Source organism: Leptinotarsa decemlineata, unplaced genomic scaffold, assembly GCF_025532065.1.
Source record: "Leptinotarsa decemlineata unplaced genomic scaffold, Ldec_3_MD MMD2_tig00026358_RagTag_RagTag, whole genome shotgun sequence".
NCBI classification, from domain to species: Eukaryota; Metazoa; Arthropoda; class Insecta; order Coleoptera; family Chrysomelidae; genus Leptinotarsa; species Leptinotarsa decemlineata.
In genome coordinates this window covers 9,222,079-9,247,136 of record NW_027412703.1, presented here as the reverse complement: position 1 = coordinate 9,247,136, position 25,058 = coordinate 9,222,079, and the positions used below count along the sequence as shown (strand labels likewise).

The following is a 25,058-nucleotide window of genomic DNA, read 5'->3' as shown; positions in this document are numbered from 1 at the left end:
AACCAAAACACTATTTTTGCTAACGAATAGTATGATGAAGAACATTTGATGTTTGAACAGGTACATGACATTCTATTTTCAAATTGATCGAATACTTTTCAGCATACTGGTGCTACCGATTGCTCAAAACTTTCCCGGTACTCAATGTTGCAAAATATCGATATCAGAAAAACAGAGCTTATAGATTTCATATTCAATTCATGAAAGAGCTGCTAGAGAAATCGGGAGTAGTTAGGTCGGGAGACGTAGCAGGCCATTGAGAAAGGGTATGCCTTCCTAAAATCTGTAATCAGATGTCAGATGCAAACACCGTAAAACAGATAGTAGCTGATATCTTGCCATGTAATAAAGTCAAAACTGCATTGAAAAGTATTTCAGCGATTCAAAAACGTCGATACGGAAATGAACTGAGAAGTTCCATATCTTAAAACTTACTGAGTAGACATCAACCAGAATATATTTTATATGAAGTCATGCTGAATATCGTTATATCGTCCATTATTTCATATCACCTCTATATATTTTATCAATAAATTCCATTATTTTTTCAGATCCTCACAACTTCTAGGAGTGGGGGTTGGACACCTCTTCTGTCTGACGGTGAGTACTCTAATTTTCATCAAAAAACACATTTTTATATTTCCACTATTTGAAGGAATATGATATCAGAGAAGAATAGTAAGGATTTCATTTCAATTTTTCATACCTATTGAGATGAGTGAAATGATGACATTAGCAATTTCACATTTTGGAATGTGTTAGTCTATACCCAAAATGATTATAAATTAATGGCTTAGAACACTGGCAATACTGACATTGAACAAAAAGTGAAAGTATTCGGAATTAATCTCTGGTAGAAGCCCATTATATCTCAAAGTGGAGTGCAGTAGATTTGCGAAGAATAAAAACTCAAAAGACTTTGGGTTTTTATTCTTCGCAAAAGTATACGAAATTGATAAAAAACATTTGAGACCTGCATTCGAATGCAATCCATGATGATCCAGAATGTTCCAGAATTTTCCAAAAAGCCTTCAGTCTGCCTGAGGTTCTAGAAATTTCTAGACGCAAATCTTTCGGTTTCATATCTTTGGTGAATATTTAATAGTCTGTGAGGAATATTGAATGTTGTCAATGACAGTCATCAATATTTAACTAATGATATACAAGGGATATTCAAATTCGGGTCTATGTAAGAGGATATCATAAACGCAAAGAAATAGAGAGTGACTTGAATTATGCAATAGGAGAATGAGTAATAAATATTGAAATTATTTTTAGAAAATGCAAAATTGGACTGGAAAATTATAATGGAAATGATAATCTAGATAGATCTATAGATATTCGATGTATCATTACCACAATGAGGTATCAATATCAGTTTCAACAAAATAAATATTCATATCAAATGCACTGAAATCACAATAGTTTACTAAATCGTTCCAGAAAATCAAGCAATCATTAAATTGTATGAGTTGAATGTATCTGAAAGTTACTTCTTTGCATAATCTACATATCTTTGTTTGTTAATTTTTGAAATTTATTGCTTTTCTCAAAAATATGTCCCTTTCAATTTGATCGTATTGAACTCCAACCAGTTTGCCTGAAATGAGTCAAAAAGAAACACATTTTTATATTTCCACTATTTGAAGAAATATGATATCAGAGAAGAATCGTAAGGATTTCATTTCAATTTTTTATACCTAGTGAGATGAGTGAAATGATGACATTAGCAATTTCACATTTTGGAATGTGTTAGTCTATACCCAAAATGATTATAAATTAATGGCTTAGAATACTGGCAATACTGAAATTGAACTCATATAGTCTCATTGAAATATATGAACAAAAAGTGAAAGTATACGGAATTAACCTCTAGTAGAAGTCCATTAATCTCAAAATGGAGTGCAGTAGATTTGCGAAGAATAAAAACTCAAAAGTCTTTGGGTTTTTATTCTTCGCAAAAGTATACGGAACTGATAGAAAAGTTTAAGGCCTGCATTCGAATGCGATAGAAATTGTTTCAGCCTCTCTGAAGCAGTATTTTGCTCAAAAAAACTTTCTATCACAATCTCAATGAAGGATAGTCATTTACAAACGAATAATTTGAAAATGTATCTGCCTGTGAATAGAAATCGCGTTGAGAACACATTAAAAAAGCGAGGAGTTGCATCTAAGTGAAGAGCTAATTTATGAAGTGAATATGGAGATATAATATGGAGATATTATAATTGATTTAAATGAACATGACAGCGTTAGATTTTTGATAGTAGCATCGACTGAAAACTTCACAATACTCACACATGTGATATGTATCTCTGCATGTGTCTGAGTATGGAGTTGCATACTATGTCCTGCTATGACCAGGACTGCACAATTTCTAGTAAATGGAATGTTGCTTCAGAGGGGCTCATGTGAGTTCTGCTGGATTCAATTACAGGTGATGAGGTGCCAGTCTTAAAACGTCCTGTAATGTTTTTAATTAATTTCGATTATTTTAAAATTTTGAAAATTCATTTCGAAGATACCATATGAGGCAAAGCTAAGGCGTTTGTAATGAGCAGAGGACTAACTCAGATTATAAATGAGCCAAGCAGGATTCCAGACCGTGATGAATCTATACCTAACAACCAATCTAGGAATTTACACAGTCACCGTGAGGTCTCGATTGGGATCTTCTGACCACAAACTCATTTCAGTATTGAGTGGATTACTGATGAATGTTGGAAAATAATCTAAACCACGCAAAGTTTGGCATTACAGATCAGTTGAATGAAAGGATCTTCAAGACCATTTTCAACATTTCATCTAGCTATATGTTTGTTTCAGCTATAAAGATCCATCAACTCATGCTTCTGAATTTACGGAAGTTACTCTATCATTCATGGCAAACCTTGGTTCAGCAAAATTGTGAGCAAACTGGCGCCTTCAAAAATCTCACCTACCGGCACTGGCGCAGAAATCTCAGAAAACCGAACAAGGTTTGTTGATGCTCGCAACAGCTGCAAACTTAGGATAAATGAAAGAAAAGAACTTCACAACTAGATAATTAGGAAAAAACTGCTTGCCAATCCCAACGGGTCTAAATCCTTCTGGTCGGTAGCTGACGCTGTTTATCAAAACTTTACAAAATCCACAATTCTACCACAAATCCAACGGGCATTCGAAGGACAAGAAAAATCTTTCCAATAACTGTAGACCAGTCGCTTTGCTATCAGTGATATCAAAAATAATAGAGAAAGTTGTAAACCACCATATCCTCAAATATTTGGAAGACATGAACATATCGAGCGATCATCAATATGGCTTTCAGAAACGAAGATCACCAGGCGATCTTCTATCGTATACTACCCATATTTGGAATAACGAATTCAAAAACCATGGAAAATCAAGAGCTGTAGCGCTCAATATTTCTAAGGCCTTTGAGCGTGTGTGGTACAAGGGCTTGCTGGCCAAAGTTCGATGCTATGGCTTGTCGGATCATTTCTGTGTATGGCTCTTCAGCTTCCTTTTTATCGTATATCAACGACTTATTTGAAACAACCAAGAATCCAATATATTGCTTTGCTGACTTAAGCATACTTGTCTCGTGATTTCACTTGTAGTCCAGGAAATCGCCTACGGAGACACATCTTCACCCGCAACAGGATGTTGCATATCTTGATGAGGATGTAGAAGTGATTTCGAATTGGGGTGAAAGTAACCACAAAAACCCAGGCATCGGTTTTCTCCAAGAAGATTAATGTCTCCGAACCAGATATATTAATGTCAGGTCAGACAATTCTGTTTTCTGCTTCGATACGTTTGTTGGGGAGTTTAAATGGACACCAATATGTCTTGGCACAATCATATCGATGGAATTGCAAAAGCTGCTTCTCAAAACACTGGTCCGAACCAGAAAAATATACACACCTCAACAACTTTTGATGCTTCATAAAGCTCAGATCAGACCTTCTTTGGGGTAGTGTTCTCATGTATGGAGCTCTGCCCCCAAACATACCCTGAAGTTGCTGGATTCCATCCAGAAAAGAGCCATCCGCCTGATAGGAGACGTGAACATGACGTGCAACCGTGATAGCCTAGAACATCGAAGAAAGGTTGAAAATTTGTCTCTCTTCTATTGCTACTTCTATAGATACTCTTCTATAGATACTCTTCTATAGATAGTGACTTGGCACATTTGATTCAACCAAGAGCGTTACATATCAGAAAGACGCGACGGACTGAAGCTGCTCATTGTTTTGAGGTTCAACTCAGTACACCTTGAACTTCACTGTTTAGGAACTCCTTCATCTGGATAACTGCGTTCATATAGAATGAACTTCCTGAGAACGTTTTTCCAAATGCATTTAATCTCCAGCGATTCAAATCCATTGTGAATCGCTACTTTCGCACAGGCACCACTCTAAGAGCACCTTAAGGATTTTTCTGCAGTGATTGTGTTTTGTCTTTGGAAAATATTCAATTTCAGTATCGTATCGGCAAAAAAATTATGATTTCTAAGCCATTTACTTTTTGGGTGTAGACCAAAATATTTTCAAAATTGGAATTGCTTATGTTATCATCCTACTAGGTTTATAGAGTTGAAATAAAATCCTAACGATTTTTCTCTGCTGTGACTTTTCTTCAAATAATGGAAATATAGTGGTGTGGAAAAACTGTTTTTGTTATTCTCAAATATCGAAGGGACAAATTCAAATCAACTTCTGTTCAAAATATTCCTCCTTGAAATTATTGTTACTGTCAGTCATTTCCTTTGAAACATGTTTTATTTTTTGTAGAGATACTAATTTTCTTTTTCATTCTCACTTAAGTAAATAGATCAGTATGTGGTACAAAAATCATTGTTATTTAATATATTTCAATTGTACTAAGGATGGAAGCATCACCGAAATGTCGACAAAAACAAAAAGTTTAATTAATCGATACACTTTATTGTATGATTTTCACTAAAAATAGTTTAACAAAAACCACGACACGTGTTTCGCTAGCCTTCTCCAGCTTGGTATAGCTAGAGAATGGTAACGGTCCTAATATTTCTACCTTGTTACCATTAATTTCATTCGAAAATTCTACTTTTAATAACAGTTTGCTGTATCTTTTCACCTACATACTAATTGGAAAACACCACAGCCTTGTTTCCGAAAAGAGTCAGTTCAGAACACATGATATATTCTTCATGATTCACAATTTACTATATCCTCCATCTTTTGTGAAATAAGGAAAAATATGTATACTAATTGGTTCGATACTGTGAAAACAGGTAAATTAAAGTAACAACTTAATATCTGGAATGAATTTTAAATGCTGATATTCAAATGGAACGGTATTAAATTGCCCAAAAAGTGTTATCTGCTCGAAGTAAGTATCTTACAAAAAATATATAGGATTTGTACATGCAATTCCTAATCTCCCTTGTATTGGTCAATATAATCACGTGAGTTTGTTCTCCTTCTCATTTACCAAAACGCTGATATGAACGCGATTGCAAAATATCAAAAATCAATGTGATAGTGATAAAAGTGGATTGATACCTTTCATATGGATGGAAATAGATTGCTAACACACCATATAACTCCCTTCATCGTTTCATGGTAGTCTGGGGTGTTCGTGAATATTTCTGAATGTTTCCGAACGTGTCGGACTATTCCCTAACACTCCATGATGATCCAGAATGTTCCAGGATTTTCCAAAAAGCCTTCAGTCTGCCTGAGGTTCTAGAAATTTATAGACTCAAATCTTTCGGTTTCATTTCTTTGGTGAATATTTAATAGTCTGTGAAGAATATTGAATGCTGTCAATGATGGTCATCAATATTTGACTAATGATATACAAGGGATATTCAAATTCGGGTCTATGTAAGAGGATATCATAAACGCAAAGAAATAGAAAGTGAGTTGAATTATGCAATAGTAGAATGAGTAATAAATATTGAAATTATTTTTAGAAAATGCAAAATTGGACTGGAAAATTATAATGGAAATGATAATCGAGATAGATCTATAGACATTCGATGTATCATTATCACAATGCGGTATCAATATCAGTTTCAACAAAATAAATATTCATATCATATGCACTGAAATCACAATAGTTTACTAAATCGTTCCAGAAAGTCAAGGACTCATTAAATTGTATGAGTTGAATGTATCTGAAAGTTACTTCTTTGCATAATCTACTCATCTTTGTTTGTTAATTTAGGATCGTATTGAACTCCAACCAGCTTGCCTGAAACCTGTAAAATATAAGAGATGAAATAATTACTGGAAAGCTGGTCAGCATAGATGAGATAAGATGGATAGAAAACATGACTTACAGATTACCCAGTGTTTTTTATTACTCTAACGAAAAGTTCTCAATGCCAAGCGTGTGGATCATTTAATAAAATAGGGATATCCACCCAAAATTCCCTTTGGTTTAGAATGCACGTGATATATTACCAAATACTATTCAAGAGTTCATGGTAATGGAAAATACAACAAAATCAAAAGACATTTAATAACAGCCAATTGAATAAAGACGAAAAACACTTCTCAAAAGACTCAAAATGTCCTCAAACAAAGTTAGGTTTCCATATACACAAGTTTTTTCAATAGATAAAATGGGAGATATAAATTATTTCAACATTCAAACGTATTTAACACTCATTCCACAAAATTTCGAATAATGACAACAGCAAACAACAAAATATTTCCTCTATAATACATCTCTGTTATCATCTTCTAGTCAAAATTTGTATTCTCAGAAAATATGGTGTGATACTTCTTTCACAAAAATTCTCTAAAAATAAAATGAGTAAAGGTAGGGTGTGAATTAGCGAACCAATTGTTTCTCAGGAATTTGTATATTTAAAAACTATTTCGCAAAACTTTTCGAAAAATTATCAGTAAAAAAGCTTCTTTTTCAAGAAAAAAACACAAGCACTACAGAAAAATTCTCAAGGTGCTTTAAAAGCGGTGCCTGTGCGGAAATAGCGAGTCACATTGTATTTGAAAAGCTGGAGGTTACATTCATTTGGAAAACCTTCTCAGGAAATTTTCGAATTTCTGTTCGAGTTCTTGAACAGTGAAGTTCGAGGTATACTGAGGTAAACTACAAAACGATGAGCAGTCATAGTCCGTCGCGTATTTCTGATATGTACCGCTCCTGCTGAAATCAAATGTGCCAAATCACTTGAACACCTCTCATGAAAGTATCTACGAAAAAATGACAAATCTCTAACTTTTCTTCGATGTTCCAGACTATCAAGGTTGCAAGTGATGTGAGTGTCTCCAATCAGGCAAATGGCTTTTTTCTGGATGGAATCCAGCAACTTCAGGGTACGCTTAGGGGTGGAGCTCCATACATTAGAACAATACTCCAAAGAAGGCCTGATCTGAGCTTAATAAAGCGTCAAAAATTGCTGAGGTTTTCACAGTTTTCTGGTTCGGAACAGTGTTCCAAGCTTTAGACGAGCAACTCCTGCCATTCCAGCCAAATGATTGTGCCAAGACATATTGATGTCCATTTCAACCCCCAACAAAATTATCGAAGCAGAAAGCAGAGTTTTCTGTGCTAATATCATTATATTCAGTACGGAGACATTTATCTTTCTGGAAAAAACCGATGCCTAGTTTTTGTGGCATGGAATTGAACCTTATTACTTTCACTTCAATTCGAAATCACCTCTAGATCCTCATGTAATCTTCTTCTGCCGGTGAAGATGTGTATCCGCAGTCAATATCCTGGAATCCAAATGGAATAGACAACTGTGCTGTTGTCAGCCAAGCAATATATTGGATTCTGGGTTCTTTCCAATGAGTCGAGTAACAGAGCTATAGGAGTTCTGAGGCAGAATCCCATATATTTTCTTATGGAGCTTCAATATTATCGCGAATGCGCTCAATCACTCAAGTACAAAAGTACTTCACTACTATGAACTCTCCCATATATAGAAACACCGTTCTCAACGATTGATTCGATGAAAAAGTTACAACACCAATAATTAGAGACCTCGGAGAGTTTCAAGAAAGGAAGAGCGGCTGGGCGTTGAAGAAAATCGTGAACTTCCACCTCAAATTTCGCAGAAAAAGGCTTGTTTGAATTTCCCGCTGTATGCGCGGTAGCTTCTGATTGGTCAACTGGGTAATGAAGAAAAGTGGAGGAGTGGGACGACTACGTCACAACTACCTTGAGTTGGGTGTTCCACAAGGTTCCGATCGGAGGTCCAAAAAATGAATGAATGAATGAAGCTCCATAAGAAAATACATGGGATTTTGGTTCAGAACTCTTATAGCTTTATTACTGAGTCGTTGAAAACGATAAAAAGAGGTTTGAAGACAGTATGAATCCCTGGGGATCCAGCGTTGATGGTGAAAGTATTCAAGATATAACCGTCGACAGCCACTCGCAGGGAACGTTCTTTCTGGGAGCCATATCATCGAAGTTTGGCCAGTGAACCCTCATGTGGTTAAAGGACTCAGAAATATCAAACGTAATAGCTCATGATTCCATGTTTCTTGATTGCGTTATTTCAAATATAGATGATATACGATAAAAGATTGCCTGTTTATCATCGTTTCTGAAAGCCAAATTGATTATTGCTCAAGATATTGAAATCTTCCAAATATTCAAGGATATGTTGGTTTACGGCTTATTTCATGATTATTGATATCACTGATAGCAAAGCGACCGGTCTGTAGTTATTTGGAATATTTTCTCGCCTTTGTTGGGAATTGGCTGCAATCTTCCAACAAGAAAAAAATACCCCTTCCTTATAAGACAAGTTGAAAAGTCAGCAAAATTCTGATGTAAGTTCATCATCGCTCTTTCAAAGTACGATGATGGGCACTTCATCAGGGCCAGACGACTTGTTGATATTGAGCTGTTTCAAGATTCGCCTGACTAGACGGTTTCGAAAAGTAATTTTCAGCATTGTGGATTCTAATGTTGGAATAATGAGTGGTGTCTATTACAGAAAATTGACAATGTAGTGGGACGAAAATTGATCAGCTAGTAGATTTGCTTTTTTTATGGCCGTTGTTGCAATTGAACCATCAGCTTGTGTTAGTGATAGAAGTGTGGATTTTGTGAAGTTTTAATTAACAGCTTCAGCTACCGACCAGAAAGGTCTAGACCAGTTGGGATTGGCAAACAGTTTATCTATTTGTGAATTTCTTTGCTCTCACTTATTCTGATTTGGTATCTGTTGCGAGCATTAACGGACCTAATTCCGCGAAATTTTTTGAGCAAGCAAGGTTTGCCTTCAGGAGTTCGTTTTATTGAAAAGGGAATATATGTATGCATGGATGGTAGAATGACTTTCGTGACCTTGAAAACACAAGTTGATAGATCATTAGAGTTGAAACAAACACCTAGCCAGGGGAAATTTCGAAAATGGTCTTGAAGATCTTCTCACTCAGCAAATCTGTAATGCCAAACTTTGCGCCGCTCAGATTTTTCCCCAACATTATCGGTAAATCACTCAACACTGAAATGAGTTTGTAGTCAGAAGATCACAACGGAGAGCTTACGGTGACTGTGTAGGTTTCTAGAGTGGTTATTAGGTATAGATCCAGAAGATTAGCATAATCTTCATCACGGCCAGGAATCCTGGTTAGCTCATTCATTATCTGAGTTAGTCTTAGTTAGGCTTATTGCAAAAGCCTCATTTTCGCGACCTTGTTCGTCGTTGATATTTGAAAATTTGAGCTATTCGATATTGTGGACATTGAAATCACCGAAAATAGAAATTTTGGCACTGGAATTATAGGTTTGCAAGAAGACAATGGTGTATGCAAATAAAGAGAATAGTTTGTATCGCTTGGTAGTCGATAAACGTAGAAAATGAATTTAGTGATCTTCTTTGATATTATTTTGCACCACATAATATTGAAGTTTTGGGGTCCCAGTATTTACTCTCGTTTACAGGAGAGATCGCAAAGTTACGTCCGAATCTGGAGTGGAATTCATAGTCAGGATATAGAAAATTGACGGGGTTTGTTGAAGCAGTGATTTTGATTTGTGGGAGTCCAAGAATATTTGTTTGAAAATGTTGGTGCACTGAGATTATATATGAGTTGAGTGCTCTGATGTTGCCGAAATCGTTTTTGAAGTTGCTAGTTGGCCTCTTAGCAACTGCAATTACCATGCTATTTCTCAGTGGACCGATGTTGGAAGAGGTGAATCAAATCGTCAGAATTTATATTCACATGAAATAATTCAATAAGTTGATACATATTCTCCAAAAACGAAAACTAATGCACAATGACGATTTTGAAGAAGGTGCGAATCAAATTTTCTTCTCTATAGCCAGAATTTCCCTTTTCAGAATTATTTTTCAATAAAATTCTCAGGAAAGGACGACTGAATAGGGGGTTATGTGAAGCAGTGAATCCCGTTTTTATAAAATATCTCCATGAACATATTCTACTGGGATTTTCATTTTCAGAAAATAATTTGAATATTTGATATTCATGCAAAAATTATTCCAGTCAGAAAGATACGCACATCCCAACTTTGGAACAATTCAGTTTACTCTCTATCTTGTTCTATGACTCGAATTTGAATAGCTTCGTGTAAAAGGAGCTCTAGGTAGAATTTAGATGGCATTGAACATGCCAGAAATTATTGCATAGTGAAACACGTGTTGCATTGTAAACTGTTCAGTGAGAAACATCTGTTTTCTCATGCATCAAGGATTTCATCAATTATCCTGACATTTGCGACTGAAACTTTAATTTTTTTGTCGAAAATGTTAATTCGTCATATAGTTTTCCATTAAAAAGTAGAGCACCAAAAAACTTTTTTGCCATTTTACCTCTTTCAGTTTCTGATATGTTCCTTGCAAAAAATATCGAATTGAAATCAATCAAAATCAATATTATCACATACTTGACGTGTGGGAAATTATTTTTACTGAAATGTATTCCAACATTTATCCAACACCGAACAATAAGCGACAAACTGTTGATGCAGAATTAGATTAAACCCCGTGTTTTTTTAAACGCTTTTGTGCAATGAATAATAATCAGCTTAAAACACCTGTTCCGCACTTAGGTAGATACTTCAAATCGGTAAAAGGCTATTGAACCGACTACGAGTTATCATGGGGGCCAAAGAAGGTAATGGTTTTACAGTGGCAGCATGAAGATCAACCACCTATGAAATTTCGAATGAAACCCCATGATTTAAAAAATAATGAAGAGTAGGAGAATATGCCCTTTCGGGTTTGCAGCTCTTTATTTTTTCGTAATTGCAAAAATAATCCTAAACAATTTGAGAAATTTTAGGTTAACATTTGGATATCTGAGTTGGGCTAAGAGTCTTTGACAATATGGATCCAGAAGATATTTCTTCATATTCACTGGACCTTATGTCTCATCAAAACTACATGTTTTGTCAGTAATATTCAGATATCACTATCACTACTTATTAAATCCTAGATATAAGCCAAGATATAAAGTACAAACAACAATTGTGTTGCATCACTCGTCGTCGAAACGGCGCAACTATTAGTTTTTCCTTAAGAAAGGAGGGTCTAAGGTTACATTTTCTATTTTTGAAAACGGATCAACCGTTCCTGAATAATTAGCAGTTTCAATTTTTTTTATAGGTTTGCAAACAAACGATGAGTATAATTTCAAGAATAATTTCATTGAAGAGTCCCTCTAGCTCATTATTTCAATATATGTTTGAAATGTTCATCATTCATTTTCGAAAATAGTGAGGTGTATAGTCAAAATCCTCCCTCACATTATGGGATGTTTCTGGGGTAATTTTGCTAGGAACCTCTCTTATTCTTACCATGAATTCTAGTATTGACCGCGATTATATAACATATACTTTAGATTTGGAGAATTCTCACCAAACATATAAGGTCATTTTAGGTAATTAAGCCATCAGTTTGGATAATTGTCATCTAGCCACTTTTGAAACAGCCTCCCAATAAAAAGGTCCCTCATCTGACGTGACCTGAGTTGGAAAGTCATTTGGGTTTGTCAATTATCAGAACATGTAGACAAACGGACGTGATTCTCAAGAAGAGCCCACTAGATCTTCTGATATGATGCATCTTGATAATTTTTCAAAAATAAGTGAAATCTGGATTGTACGATATATAACCGTAGTTCACCTCACGACTTGTGTGTGGAAAAGGAAATGCTTGCAACAAAATTACCCGAATAATAATCCATAATATATGGAATGAATTCTTGAACAGACTTCATTATTGTCAGGAAGTTAATGAGGAATGTATTGAACATTCACTAAAACGAGTTGGAATGAGGTTTGGATACATTTTTTATCGTTTGTTTGCAAATCTTTGAAACGGATGTACAACTGCTGATTATTTGGAAACGACTTATCCGATTTCTGATATCTTGTCACATTAGAATATTGAGAAAGGAGACCCTTTTATCGTACTACAATGAACATATGCTTTGTTTCGCCAAGTTAGTACCATCAGGAGTCAGCAGTCCTATTGACCTCCTGATGATGCTAATAATAAAAGCAACTCGATGATTTATTTTTGATGTCTTCAGTGTAAGTTGTGAAATATTTCAATTATATAATATGAAGAAGGTATCACCAGCACACTGGATGCATTTTATAGGATCATTATAAAAACTGATTGAAATCAAAAATTACAGAAGACCCAAGAATGACCCTTGAGGTACACCATGATTATTCGTTCATGAAAATATGAATTGTGTAGACTAAGATCTATTATTTTCACATCAAAGGTTGTCATGTGTGAAGGAGTCAACACCTTCCGAAATGCGTTTGTGATAGAAAATGAATTGAGCTTAGTCCAGGATTCTTTGAGAAATCGAATATGCTGCCAGGATATCTTCCATGCGAATCTCCAATATTTATCCCAACAAATTGATTATTCATATTCAACCATAGTTAACAATTACTTTAGGGTTACCTGTCAACGACAGCTCTGATGATGTAACTATTATCAGATAGTAGTCCAAACATGTGGAGTTTGTTAGAAATGTATGAGAAGCGATATTGAAAGAACAGACCCACCCATAATAAAATCACGATATAGGAATGTAGAGTTTCACAGTCACTGACGTCAGTGTTTTGGTTCGTTTCCGGGTTTTGTCGTGGTCTTTTTGGGTTATAATCTCCAAACGTTTCAACTGCAACTGTGGCAATCATCTTCGGTGTTGTGATCGAAGTACTATTCCTAAAGTGTCAACTGAAACTCGCGTCACTCACGTCAAGAAGAGTACTTTGGCCACGTCACTGAAGGTTACTGCCACAGTTGTAGTTGAAACGTAAGGCGGTTATAACCAAAAAAGACCACGGCCAATCAAAACATTATCACGATATCCTCAAAAGAATGATAATTTATTTTATGAACAGCGATATCACAGAAGAGTGAACAAAGAAAACTACAAATTTTGAATGAAAAACCAAGGTGATGAGTCCTCACAAAAATTCTACAATGATGAACAAACCACATAAATTTTAAAAACAACATCAGAATAGAAGATAGCAATATATGTTATCCAGTGCACATTTCACAAATGAGTCATTATTGAATGTGAAAGAGTCTGAACTGTACGATTTTGGAGTATAACAATGTTTCAAATCAGGACTTGAAACACAATTAGAAAGCACTTCATTCAATTCAATGTGATGGCTTTGAAAATATTCCCATCAGAGACATCATACCAAATACTCCACTTAAATATTAAAAGTGTGCGATCGCATTCGAAGCATTTCAACTTTGAAGTCAAAACTTCTGGAATAGCAATAATCCTGGTTTGCAACTGGCAGTTCATCAGTTTATCGTATTTTTCACGTGGTCACGTGAAGTCTGATATTTCTATTGTCTATCAGTGATGACCGCTTTTTTCAGTTTTCAAGAGATCACAGGGTATACCATTAGAAAAAAAAATGGGAGAAATTGAAAATCCTTTCAATGATTATACAAATCAGGTGATATTTAAGGAACGATGAACATACTTCATACAGTTGATTGAGATTTTGAAGTGAATTTCAAAAGCAATCAAATCTCAGGTATTCTACTCGCAATTTCCTAATTAGTTTCTGTAACATCCGGATATGAAAACAGTGCGTCGGTGAACTCTTTCTGGGAGTCCATTTTACGCGAACATCACTTGCAACCTGGATAATCTGGAACATCGAAGAACGGTTGGGGATTTGTCTATTTTTCATAGATACTTTCACGAGAAGTCTTCAAGTGGCTTCAAGTGGCACATTCTATTTCATCAAGAGCGGTACATATTAGAATTACGCGACGGACTGTATCTGCTCTTCGTTTAGAATTCGAGGTACCCCTCAAACTCCACTGTTTGAGAACTCTTCCATTTGGAGAACTGCGTTTATGTGGAATAAACTTCCCGGGAAAGTTTTTCCAAGTGGATTTAATCTCCAGCGATTCAAATCCAATGCGAATCGCTACTTCCACACAGGCCTCGATCTTATAACGCCTTGAGGATTTTCCTGTAATGCTTGTGTTTTTATCTAACAAAAATTCAAGCGCCCTTTTTTCACAATCACTCATGCATGAATCATGCGGAAAGTTTCTTTCAAGAATATTTTCCTCATGAATATTTTGAGACTTGACTTCGATTCGGAATCTGTGTCGAATTATTCGTGACTTCAAAAAATGATCGATAATAATTTAGACAATAGTGCTATCACAAGCTAAAATGAATGGTGTGTTTTGAGAATTGTTCAAACACAACTTTTTTCCTCTGAAAATATGAATTGACTTCTACAGTTTTTTACATAATTGATCATCACCACTCCCAATGAATAACGCATCGGCCGGTTGTTATGTTCAGGGGCCCAATTCTCGACATCATGTGAATGTACCTACATATTCTCACACCAATATTTCCATGCGAATATTAGATATTTCGAGTGTAAATGGAAATGATATTTTCATAGGAGTAGAAATATACCTTTATACGACATGGAATGAGATACTTAAATAATTGATAATGTACGAATCAGATTATTGGGTAATTTTGAATTTAGGAGTATATGTTGTTATAATCATTGACTTTTTTCAGTTAGTTTGTGGTTACCAGTAAATATAGACGAAAACAATCTGAACATTTTTCGTTTACTCAGAAAAAACTTATAAAGCTCAAGGAGAATCAGAAGAATTTTACAAACTGGAAAATCACAATTTCATTTCAATTCATTGCGGAAGAATTAGCTAGCATTCCAATAGAAAACAAAATCTGGAACTATAGTTCCAGAATCTATTCCTAATCTATCTATTTCCTAATTATATTTTGTACCTCTTCATCATTATTTCCAAATATATTTCAACTGTTTGCATTTTACCAACATTTCACTCATTGTTCAGCTTTGCCATTGATCCATTTTCAATTCAGATCAAAAAAGTTGTTTTTTTTTTTAATTATTTGTCGTTTTTTTCGTCTCATTTTTCTATAATGTTTTCTTTTCCAAATAACTTACCCGAACAGTTGCAAAACCAAGGTTGGGCATCAACCACTGAACGACATTTGTGTTATTCTATCTTTCACTCTAAAGCAACTAGATAAACTTGTGATCCAATATCAGGCAGGCCTGTTTCGATCCGCCAAATTGTCATAAGTGGTGCTAGACTGGACTAGTTAAGTGTGGCAAAAAGGAGAAGCCTTGAAGTACAGGTGATGATCCCTACCTCTACGAAGACACTATCTATGGGATCGACTCGTGGATTTTCTCTGCGTCTCGTAGACTTGTGATCTCAACTATCTCCATGAATAAAGTTTTTAGACTGTAGTCAAATCCAGGGATCTGTGTGACCTTTATGAAAAACCACTTCTTTCAATCCACCGACGCAAAAAAACTCATCGAAAAACTTTCGCTCTTGTACTTCTCGATGAGAAAGAACCTTATCCTGTTGTAAAACTCATGTCATAATTTGATCACCATAAATATTACTGGAGTTCTATCCCAACACCAAACTGTTATTTTCAACAACTGGACACGTCCTGTCTACGCCTCACCCTCTCGAGTCTCTCATCCCTGGCTGAGAATTGCTCTGGAAGGTGTCCTCTTCGATTTGGCATACTCCAGTCTCCAGGTCTGGGTGGAGTATGCCCTAGAAGTAAAATTGCCGGCGTCTCTCTCTTCGCCGCATTCTTTCGGTTCCGTAGGCAATACAACGTAGTGGCGATGTGGCTCTCTCACTGTTGCTTCGGCTGTCTAATCAGTCTTCCTCGTAAGACTTTCTTCATCTCCTGTACCCTTTCCCCAACAGGATTCTTCTGTTGATGGTATATAGGGGTGAACACATGGCTGATGTTCGGATTATTGCAGTAGCGTTGCATAGCGGATCACTAAATGATCATCTTCGAGAGATGGTTTCCGGCTGAAACATTCAGTTTTTTGGAATATTGAGTATGCTTCAGTATCAGAAATGCTTCAGTATCAGAAATTCAGAAGATTCACTTGCTCATTCAGATCTAAAGCACTATATTAGAGTTGACACGTTACGTGAGGATTCCACAAAATTCATCATTCCGATAGAAATCATCTCCGTTACATTCATGAATCATTTGTATTTTTTGATGGTGGATTTTGTGTCTGTGAAGAATTCTGAAAAAGTTTGTGATACTCACTCCTGCCGCTTCGGAAAACTCAGTATAAGGCTGCATATTTTCTATCAAGGCAACGTTGCCTTGTACTGCAACATCAATGCCTTCGTTATGGACCATTCCTGAACGATCATGTGGTATGTTATCATTACCAGTTTATGATTCTCGTTGAAAATGCGTGCAGTGGCATACTTTCCATATTTCCAAAACAAACCCACTACTTCTGAAGTATTCGAATCAGTTTTTATAAAACAGAAGATGATAGAAAGTATTTCAATTGAAGGAAATATTGAGTCTATTGATTAATTCGAGCTGACTATTCCACATTTCCACAACAATTTCAACATCATAAGCATCGAAAACTTCAGCAGTAACTAGGTGATTGATTATTGATACAAATTTTACATTTTAAATAGTGAAATTGTGTGTCCCGGTCAATCTTCCAATTTGAAATTGAAAGAAAACTTAAAAAATCATTTCATTTTTTCTGGCATTCCTCATCGTTGTTATATCAAAGATATCACAGTGTTGGATACAGAGTTTGAATGACATTTAAAACTGAGCGTCACTCTAATAATATTTCCATTTGGAACTTTCGAAATGGGGTTATACGGAGGAAGACGCTGACAAGCAATTGAATTTCACGTTCAAGGCGTCATCCTTAAAACCAAATTGATATGTTCGATGATTTTTCATAGTATCAATATACCCTGACATACTGAGAGTAGCTCGTTTGATTAGGGATATTTGTTCAAGGAATCTCAAGTATCAACTTAATTGTCAACTTATCTACTGTTACATTATGAATATTCACACCATGTATGGATGATCAAATAGAAATTTCAAATATATTTTCTATTGAGTTTTGGTGTATTTCTGGAGTATTGTCCATATTGAATGCAGAAAATGAAAACAAAAGAACAATAGTTTGATCATTTCCAATTTATTCGTATTATATTGAAATGATGTCATTGATGGCATCTAGATCAGATCTAGAACACGTTTATACAGGCAGGTGATATCTAGTAGAAACCACTGTTTTTTCACTGAATAGTTGTTTTCAGAAACATTGTATCAGCCAATTCAAATCCATTTTCTCAGACTGCAAACTATCGTGACAAACATTATAATTGCGTCATCGACATTGACATGTCCTTCATTATAAATTGTGGAAAACCTTCGAAGTTTTATAAGCCGAAATGAATATTCAGCATTGAAAATGAAATAATTCAAATAGGATTTTATGAATGACTTTGAATTACGAAAGCCATCCAAACAAGAATAAATAATAGAGTTGAAAATCATTCACAAATTTCTCTAATGATAAAGTTTGAAATTCCATTCTCCTTAACTGCCGCCATTCACATCTTCCATACACTATACAAATCAATCCATTTTTTGACTTCAATTTCCGTCGTACACAACTTCCGGTTGGTATAATGGAACTGCAATCTACTCGGAGACACATGTAAAAAATAACACCAATTATATCAGAGTGTAGCAATTTCAAACGACCTTGCAAACGGCAATTGATTTCAGACTTGCAAACGGGGAATTGATTCCGATTGAAAAACTTCATTCCATAAATCATTTCAAGAGATTAATATCGTGATTTTACAACAGGAATGGTTTATTGTGTACAGGGTACTTCATAAGCCAATTATATTTATTATTTCCGATCGTCACATTTGACCTTTGCTTTACTGAGAACTACTAACGGAAAATACTCCAGAATTTCAACTACAATATAACTTTTTGATAATAATGACCAGACGATAAAAACGTAGTTTTCTCTCCTATATCCGCAGACTTTTTCTCAGCCATTATGTTGCGTGGTATGATCACTGGAATTCTTTGTTGTAACAAGATATTGTCCGTCCTCTCTAGTCTACGAATTAAAACTGATACTGCAGAAATTTTGGACGCGCAATCTTGGTCTTTAGGGCATAGATTTTTTGACTAATGGTGTGGATGTAGACATCGATACTTCATTCTGATCTAGAATAAGATGAATATCGAAAATTAGTAACTTCAGTGGTACATTGAAAATATATATGATATTTTCTGAATGTAACAGCATTACACACAAAGAGTAGCATAAACATTTTTAGCAAACTTCTCTTTCCCTACAATTTTCTGAAATGAAACTTTTTCATTTCAATAATAAATTCACCTGACGATTGTATCTTTGAAGATTTGTATGAAGATTAAATGCCCTAAAATCTATACTACTTTGTGATCTATGTTATTACTTTGAAATTTTTTCTGTTTGAAGCACCCAGAGAAAATTGAAGGAAAACTTTCATCACCATTCTTTCCAAAATTGGGGTGTACTTCTTATTATGCATTCTCATGTATGAAATTCAAAAACTTCGATAACATTAAGGTTTCGTTTTTGGTAGCGCAAATTGTATATCCTCGACCAAATCGGCAATCATTAGATAAAAACAATTAGATGACCGACTAAACAGAAATCTCTGATCCACTAGATCACAAAGAGGTGATTTTTCATTGAGATGTATAGTTTCTATTTGTGTCTTTGTAATAATTTTTGCAGAGGATCTGGCTGAGAAATGTTCATTTCAGTAGTGCTGGTAACATGAATTTCAATTGCAAATTTTAACTCTGTATTGCCTCCGATATTTTGTTCGAAGATTGAAAAAGACCGAAATATAAGTTTCAGTCATCATTCTTGAAAACATGAAATAATTCTCTTCATTGTGTTGATGGAAGACTAATAATACTTTTTGGGAAAGAAAGTTTTTGGCTTTCTACTATTCCATCTTGATACAAAAAAAGGATGAGGGAATCTTTCAAAGAAAGGAAGGAAGTAATCAATTTAAAAATAAGTAACTCTATACATGGATGTGTAGATCATGCAAAGAAATAACTTTCAGACACAAACTGAAAGAAAGTACTTCTGATACAGCTACTTTCATATAAACATTGAATTACACGAAAGAAAAAAAATCTTTCGAAACAAATACTTCTATATGAACACTGAATTATACAGAAGATACGTTTCTCTACTCAATTTGTATTTCAAACATTCGTTGTGTAATAAAATCAGATATCAAATGAGTTCTACTTTAAATGAATGGTAACAAATTGCACTTACATGGAACACTGTCATCCTCACTGGTATGCATCGTTGTTTCGCCTTAAGACACTTACCTCAAAGCTCTTCAGTACCAAATTGGATAACATTACAGAAAATACACACAATTTATTCATGAATTACGATTTTTAATGTCACGGAATAAGCTTGATCTGCTTATGTCATCGATGACATCGTAATGACATTTATTCAATTATTTGATTCAGTCTCAGCCAAGAGGAATCTTATTCGAAATGAATGGATTATATTTTTAGGAGTGGTTAATTTTTGGTAAAGAAAGTTTTTGGCGTTCTACTACTCTATCTTGATACAAAAAAATGATGAGGAAATCTTCCAAAGAAAGGAAGGAAGTACTCAATTTAAAAATAAGTAACTATACATGGATGTGTAGATCATGCGAAGAAGTATTTTTCAGACACAAACTGAAAGAAAGTCCTCCTGAAACAGCTACTTTCATATAAACATTGAATTACACGAAAGGAAAAAATTCTTTCGAAACAAATACTTCTATATGAACACTGAATTGTACAGAAGATACTTTTCTCTACTCAGTTTGTATTTTAAACATTCATTGTAGAGGACTTTCTTTCAGTTTGTGTCTGAAAGTTGCTTCTTTGCATGATCTACACATCCATGTATAGAGTTACTCATTTTCAAATTGATTACTTCCTTCCTTTCTTTAGAATATTTCCTCATCCTTTTTTTGTATCAAGATGGAGTTGTAGAAAGCCAAAAACTTTCTTTCCCAAAAATTAATCACTCCTAAAAATATAACCCATTCAATTCACTAATAATACATTTCGAATAGTTTGCCTTCACTTACGATGTATTGTGATAATGTTAGATCCATTGCAATCGTATCATGAACAGAAACAGTATGTCAACTCCGAAAATAATATTGAACATTTTTTATGTGATTGGGCGATATATGATGAAAATCCAAGGAATTGTGGGCAATAGCTAGTTTACAATATTTGTTTAGCCTGATGTTTATTTTGGTTGAAATGTATTCGTTTCTTCAACTTACCAAAATGAAAAATGAATTATTACATTGTATGAATAGAATTTGAAAAAATTGATCCATTTATATACGTACCACTTCTAGATCACTTATGATTCAACATATCATACAGTATCTCAAATATGTCGTCAACATTACAGCTATCTCATGGGTATTTTACAAAAATTGAAGTACCCAATATCTCGTTTTACTATTTTAGTACTTTGTTTTGAAGAATGACGATAAAGAGATAGGTCTATGCGTCGTTTATCAATAAGTTTATCAAAAATTCAATGGGTTTGCGTGTTGTGTGAAGTTAAATATTGATTTTCGATCATTTTTACAGTTCAGAGAAAAATATTTCCATTCCAGGTACAAACCATCAATCAATGAATAATCCAAAAAAATCACTGAAATTAAGGGAAATGAGGATTTGAAATGTTGATGGCCGTCCAAGAGGAACTTTTGTCATCTATATCTTCATCAAAATAAAAATATTTTCACATTGACATCTTCATACTTCAAAAAATTACTCCAATAGCGATAACAACATCACAACTATCAAGAGGTATTCTATGGAAAGTGAAGTACCTAATATTTCGTTTTTTCTGTATCAGTATGTATTTTCCTTCCTAAAAAATAACGATGAAGAGATAGGTCTATGGTTCGTTTATCAGCAAGTGCTTTTCAAAAATGAAGTAGGTTTGTATTGTGTAAATTTGAATATTGATATTCAGTCATTTTTTCCATTCACAAAAATATTTTTACGCTAGGTATGAATTCAATAAACATGCCACTTTTTCTGTTTTTTCTATTCCTGAAATCACTTCAAACGCGTTATTTCAAAGATCTGCAATTGATAATAATGATTTTTCAGGCGGGTTTTGAATCAATTTTTTCACATAATTATTTGTGAAACTCAGATATAATACAAAAAATCAAGTGATTTGGTCAAATATTCCTTATTCCGATTAAGTGAACGAAGTTAGTGAATTTATTCATAACCGCGCTGTAAACTGGATAAACATAAATTGTAAAACAGTAATTGCTCTGCTGCAAACAACATAATTATCACAATCAGAGCAAAGCAGTTGTAAATCTAGGAGCAATTCTCTCATGAATTACACAACGCCAGAGCCATTATTTAAAAAACAGAACAACGCCCTGAAAGAAAGCGATCAGGTTGGTCCAAGGATATTGTCCACTGATAACGGATTTTTTGCATACATTAGTTTTCTCACGGTGAACCCAACCCGTTATTAATTAATCAAAACGAAATGAGTTATGTCGTGTTTGTATGACACTGATATAGTTGAACTTATTTCAATTGGACTAAGTTGAATATATACCAGGTGTATAAACACCCGGCTTTGTATACGAACATATAGGTTACGTTGAAGGAGCTTCTTGGTCCAAAAAAATGTAGAAAGGAATAGCAAGAATAAGATTGATTAGATTCTCAGGGGTATTATGCACAAAACTATTCAAAATTTGTCTTTCCTATAACCAGCTTTTGCCTCCTTATGGTAGATAACGCACAAAAGTCGAAACATGGGCGACCTGAGGATCGATGGGATTAGGAATCAGGCCCAATATCCATTTTGAATATATTCACATCGGCGTGGAGCTGAAATTGGTACTAATCATGAATGATTTCCTGAGAACGGAAGAATAGGAATGATGAGATTATCTAGAGTATTCTGTACAAAACTATTCGTAATCTGTTTTTCCGATAATCAGCTATCGCCTCCTCACGGTAGATAACCCTCAAAACTCGAAACTTGGGCGAGCTGAGGATCAATGGGGTTGGGACGCAAGCATATATTTACATAGACGTTGAGCTAGCTAAACAGATGGTGATGACGAAAATAATTTTTTTTGAAGACCAACCAACAATTGATAAGGAAACTCAAATAGTGATAGATAATTGGGAGACCTCATGTTTTGTAATTAACCGTGGGGTCAGCTCATGATAAAATATTTGAACGATAGAGGCGCTATACAAATGACCAACTCGGTCTGGATCTGACAGCAATAGGTGAAACTGCTTCGTAATATTTCGTGAGGAAGCCAAATCAATCTAAGTTGGGAAATATCAGTTGTTCAATATATTATCATGCAAAATTTCCTTGAAAATAGCACCGTTAGTGAGTACCAAAATAAAATTGCTTTCAAAATGTTCTTCATCATCTACATATTCATCTACACTCAACCATTCATCATCAACCTACAAAGTTTCCTACCAAGGAGCAACGTATTATCTTTATATCTGTGAATAACGCAAGACAGCACACCTATCTATTACAACTAGGGTCGCTCGTCCATCCCAGAAATATATTGTTTTCACCTAGTATTACTAACATCATAATTTACCTTTTCGCAAAAAACATGGAACAGGAATTATTCACATAACATGGATATACCAAGGTGAATGATGAGATTATCAGAGCCCGAAATTTATCACTTCCTCATACTCTTATCAAGAGCAACATTTCCCAGAATCGGTGGGATAGTTCAGTTCCAGAATGCAAGTCTTTATGACATCTCCAGAAAAGTTTGAAGTTCCTGAATCCATAGAAATATTCCACGATGATGTAACACATCATGTTCTTTTACCACCCAATAATTAAGCCTATTTCAAATGTAAATCATCAGGTCATATTGCAACCAAATGCACATTCTGACCCCATAACTTTCAAAGTTGATCCAGTTGTGCGAAGCTTGTTTCCTCCAATAACCATAAACCAGAACTCTCAATTGAACAACAAGCAGGTATATCAACAGACCATGGAGAACCTAACTTCTTCAAAATGTTGAGATCAACTTCTGGAGAACAAGTATGCAAAGAAATCAATGAAAAAGAAACAGCAAAACAAAAGCGATCCAGAATTATTGCAACCTCTAAACAACCAACAAAATCTATCCCCACTTGACTTTTATTTCAAGGACAAAACATAAGCACTACAGGAAAATCCATAAGGTGCTCTAAGAGTGGTGCCTGTGCGAAAGTATCGATTCACGTTGGATTTGAAACGCTCGAATTTAAATTCATTTGTAAAACATTCTCAGGAAGTTCATTCCACGTAAACGCAATTCTCCAAACGAAAGAGTTGTTGAACAGTGAAGTTAGAGGTGTACTGACTTGAACCTCAAAACGATAAGCAGCCAAAGTCCGTCCAGTGAAAGTATCTATAGAAGAGAGACAAATCTCCAACTTTGCTTCGATGTTTCAGACCATCAACTATGTTCGTATCTCAATCAGGCGTATGGCCTTTTTCTGGATGGAATATAGCAACTTCAGCATATGTTTTGGGGCAGAGCTCCATAAATGTGAAAAATGAGTTTAGGGCAGCTAAAACTCCTTTTCGACAATACGCTAGGCTCAAATGAGCTTTGAGTATCATCAAAGATTACTCGAATGATACTGAAGCATTAATCTTTATGGTAACAGAAGAGATAAAAAATAGAACACTCATTCCAGCAAAAATTCAGGAAAAGTTCCAAAAATATACGCCCTTCGAACCCGAAAAATAGTGACACTGAAAACCTCGGTCACGATAGCCGATAGCCTTATTCATTTATCCAACATTCTTCTATTTTAATACTGTAGTCTATTTTAATGTTGAGCTACTCCAAAATGATGCACACCATTTACGAGTATATCGTTATCCTTTTCATTTTCGCGGACAAATAGCATGCGCGCTCTCTTTCATTCAACGGACGAACTACACACAGCTGCAATGCTGTGTCCTCTTCTATCGCATAGATTGGTTTGCAGGAACAATGAAGTTCTATACCACCATATTCGTAATGAAATGATATTTATCTTAACGTAACTTTAATTCATCAACCAGACTAGTACAAGTAACTAGTATCGATTAACCTGTTTATACCTGCCTACCCAGGATTGTGATGGGAAATAATTAGTCAACCTAACGTTTGCATATTTTATGGGCTTCATACTTTCGATGAATATGGGATTTGTCTATCAATCAAACCAGTGAAATGTTTAAAAATAATACTTTTCAAATTGTCAATTAATCATATTCTGGACTGAGATTTTTCAGTCAGCCCATTTGCAATGTATGTATTGACATATTTATTTTGATATGAAATGATCAACCAGCTCGGTGAAGGTTGTTTTATACTGGGATCTTAGACTAACATGAAAATCCTATATTTCTAAAGTACGTCAGTACTTATCACAACTCAACAAATATAGAGCTCAGGTTAGACTAGTTGTGAAAAAGAAGATTTGTGCAGATGGTACAGATTTTTGAAACTATCACGCCAATAGCTCAAGTCTGGAGAAAAGTTTGTAGTATATCATGAATCAGATCAGGTTTCAGAAAAGCTGCATTGA

The 25,058-nt window shown here is 34.9% G+C and overlaps 1 protein-coding gene across 3 annotated transcripts in view; it reads left to right on the top strand.

Annotated features, from left to right (window-relative positions):
* LOC111508777 (uncharacterized) overlaps positions 1 to 25,058 on the top strand; it is a 272,401-nt gene that overhangs the window by 162,842 nt on the left and 84,501 nt on the right. For 2 of the 3 annotated variants that reach the window (XM_074184796.1, XM_074184794.1), the window contains exon 2: positions 552 to 600. The gene's annotated coding sequence lies outside the window, so the exon portion shown is untranslated. Of the gene's footprint in view, positions 1 to 551; positions 601 to 25,058 lie in introns of those variants that run through there. The other variant, XR_012467936.1, reaches the window with a different exon arrangement.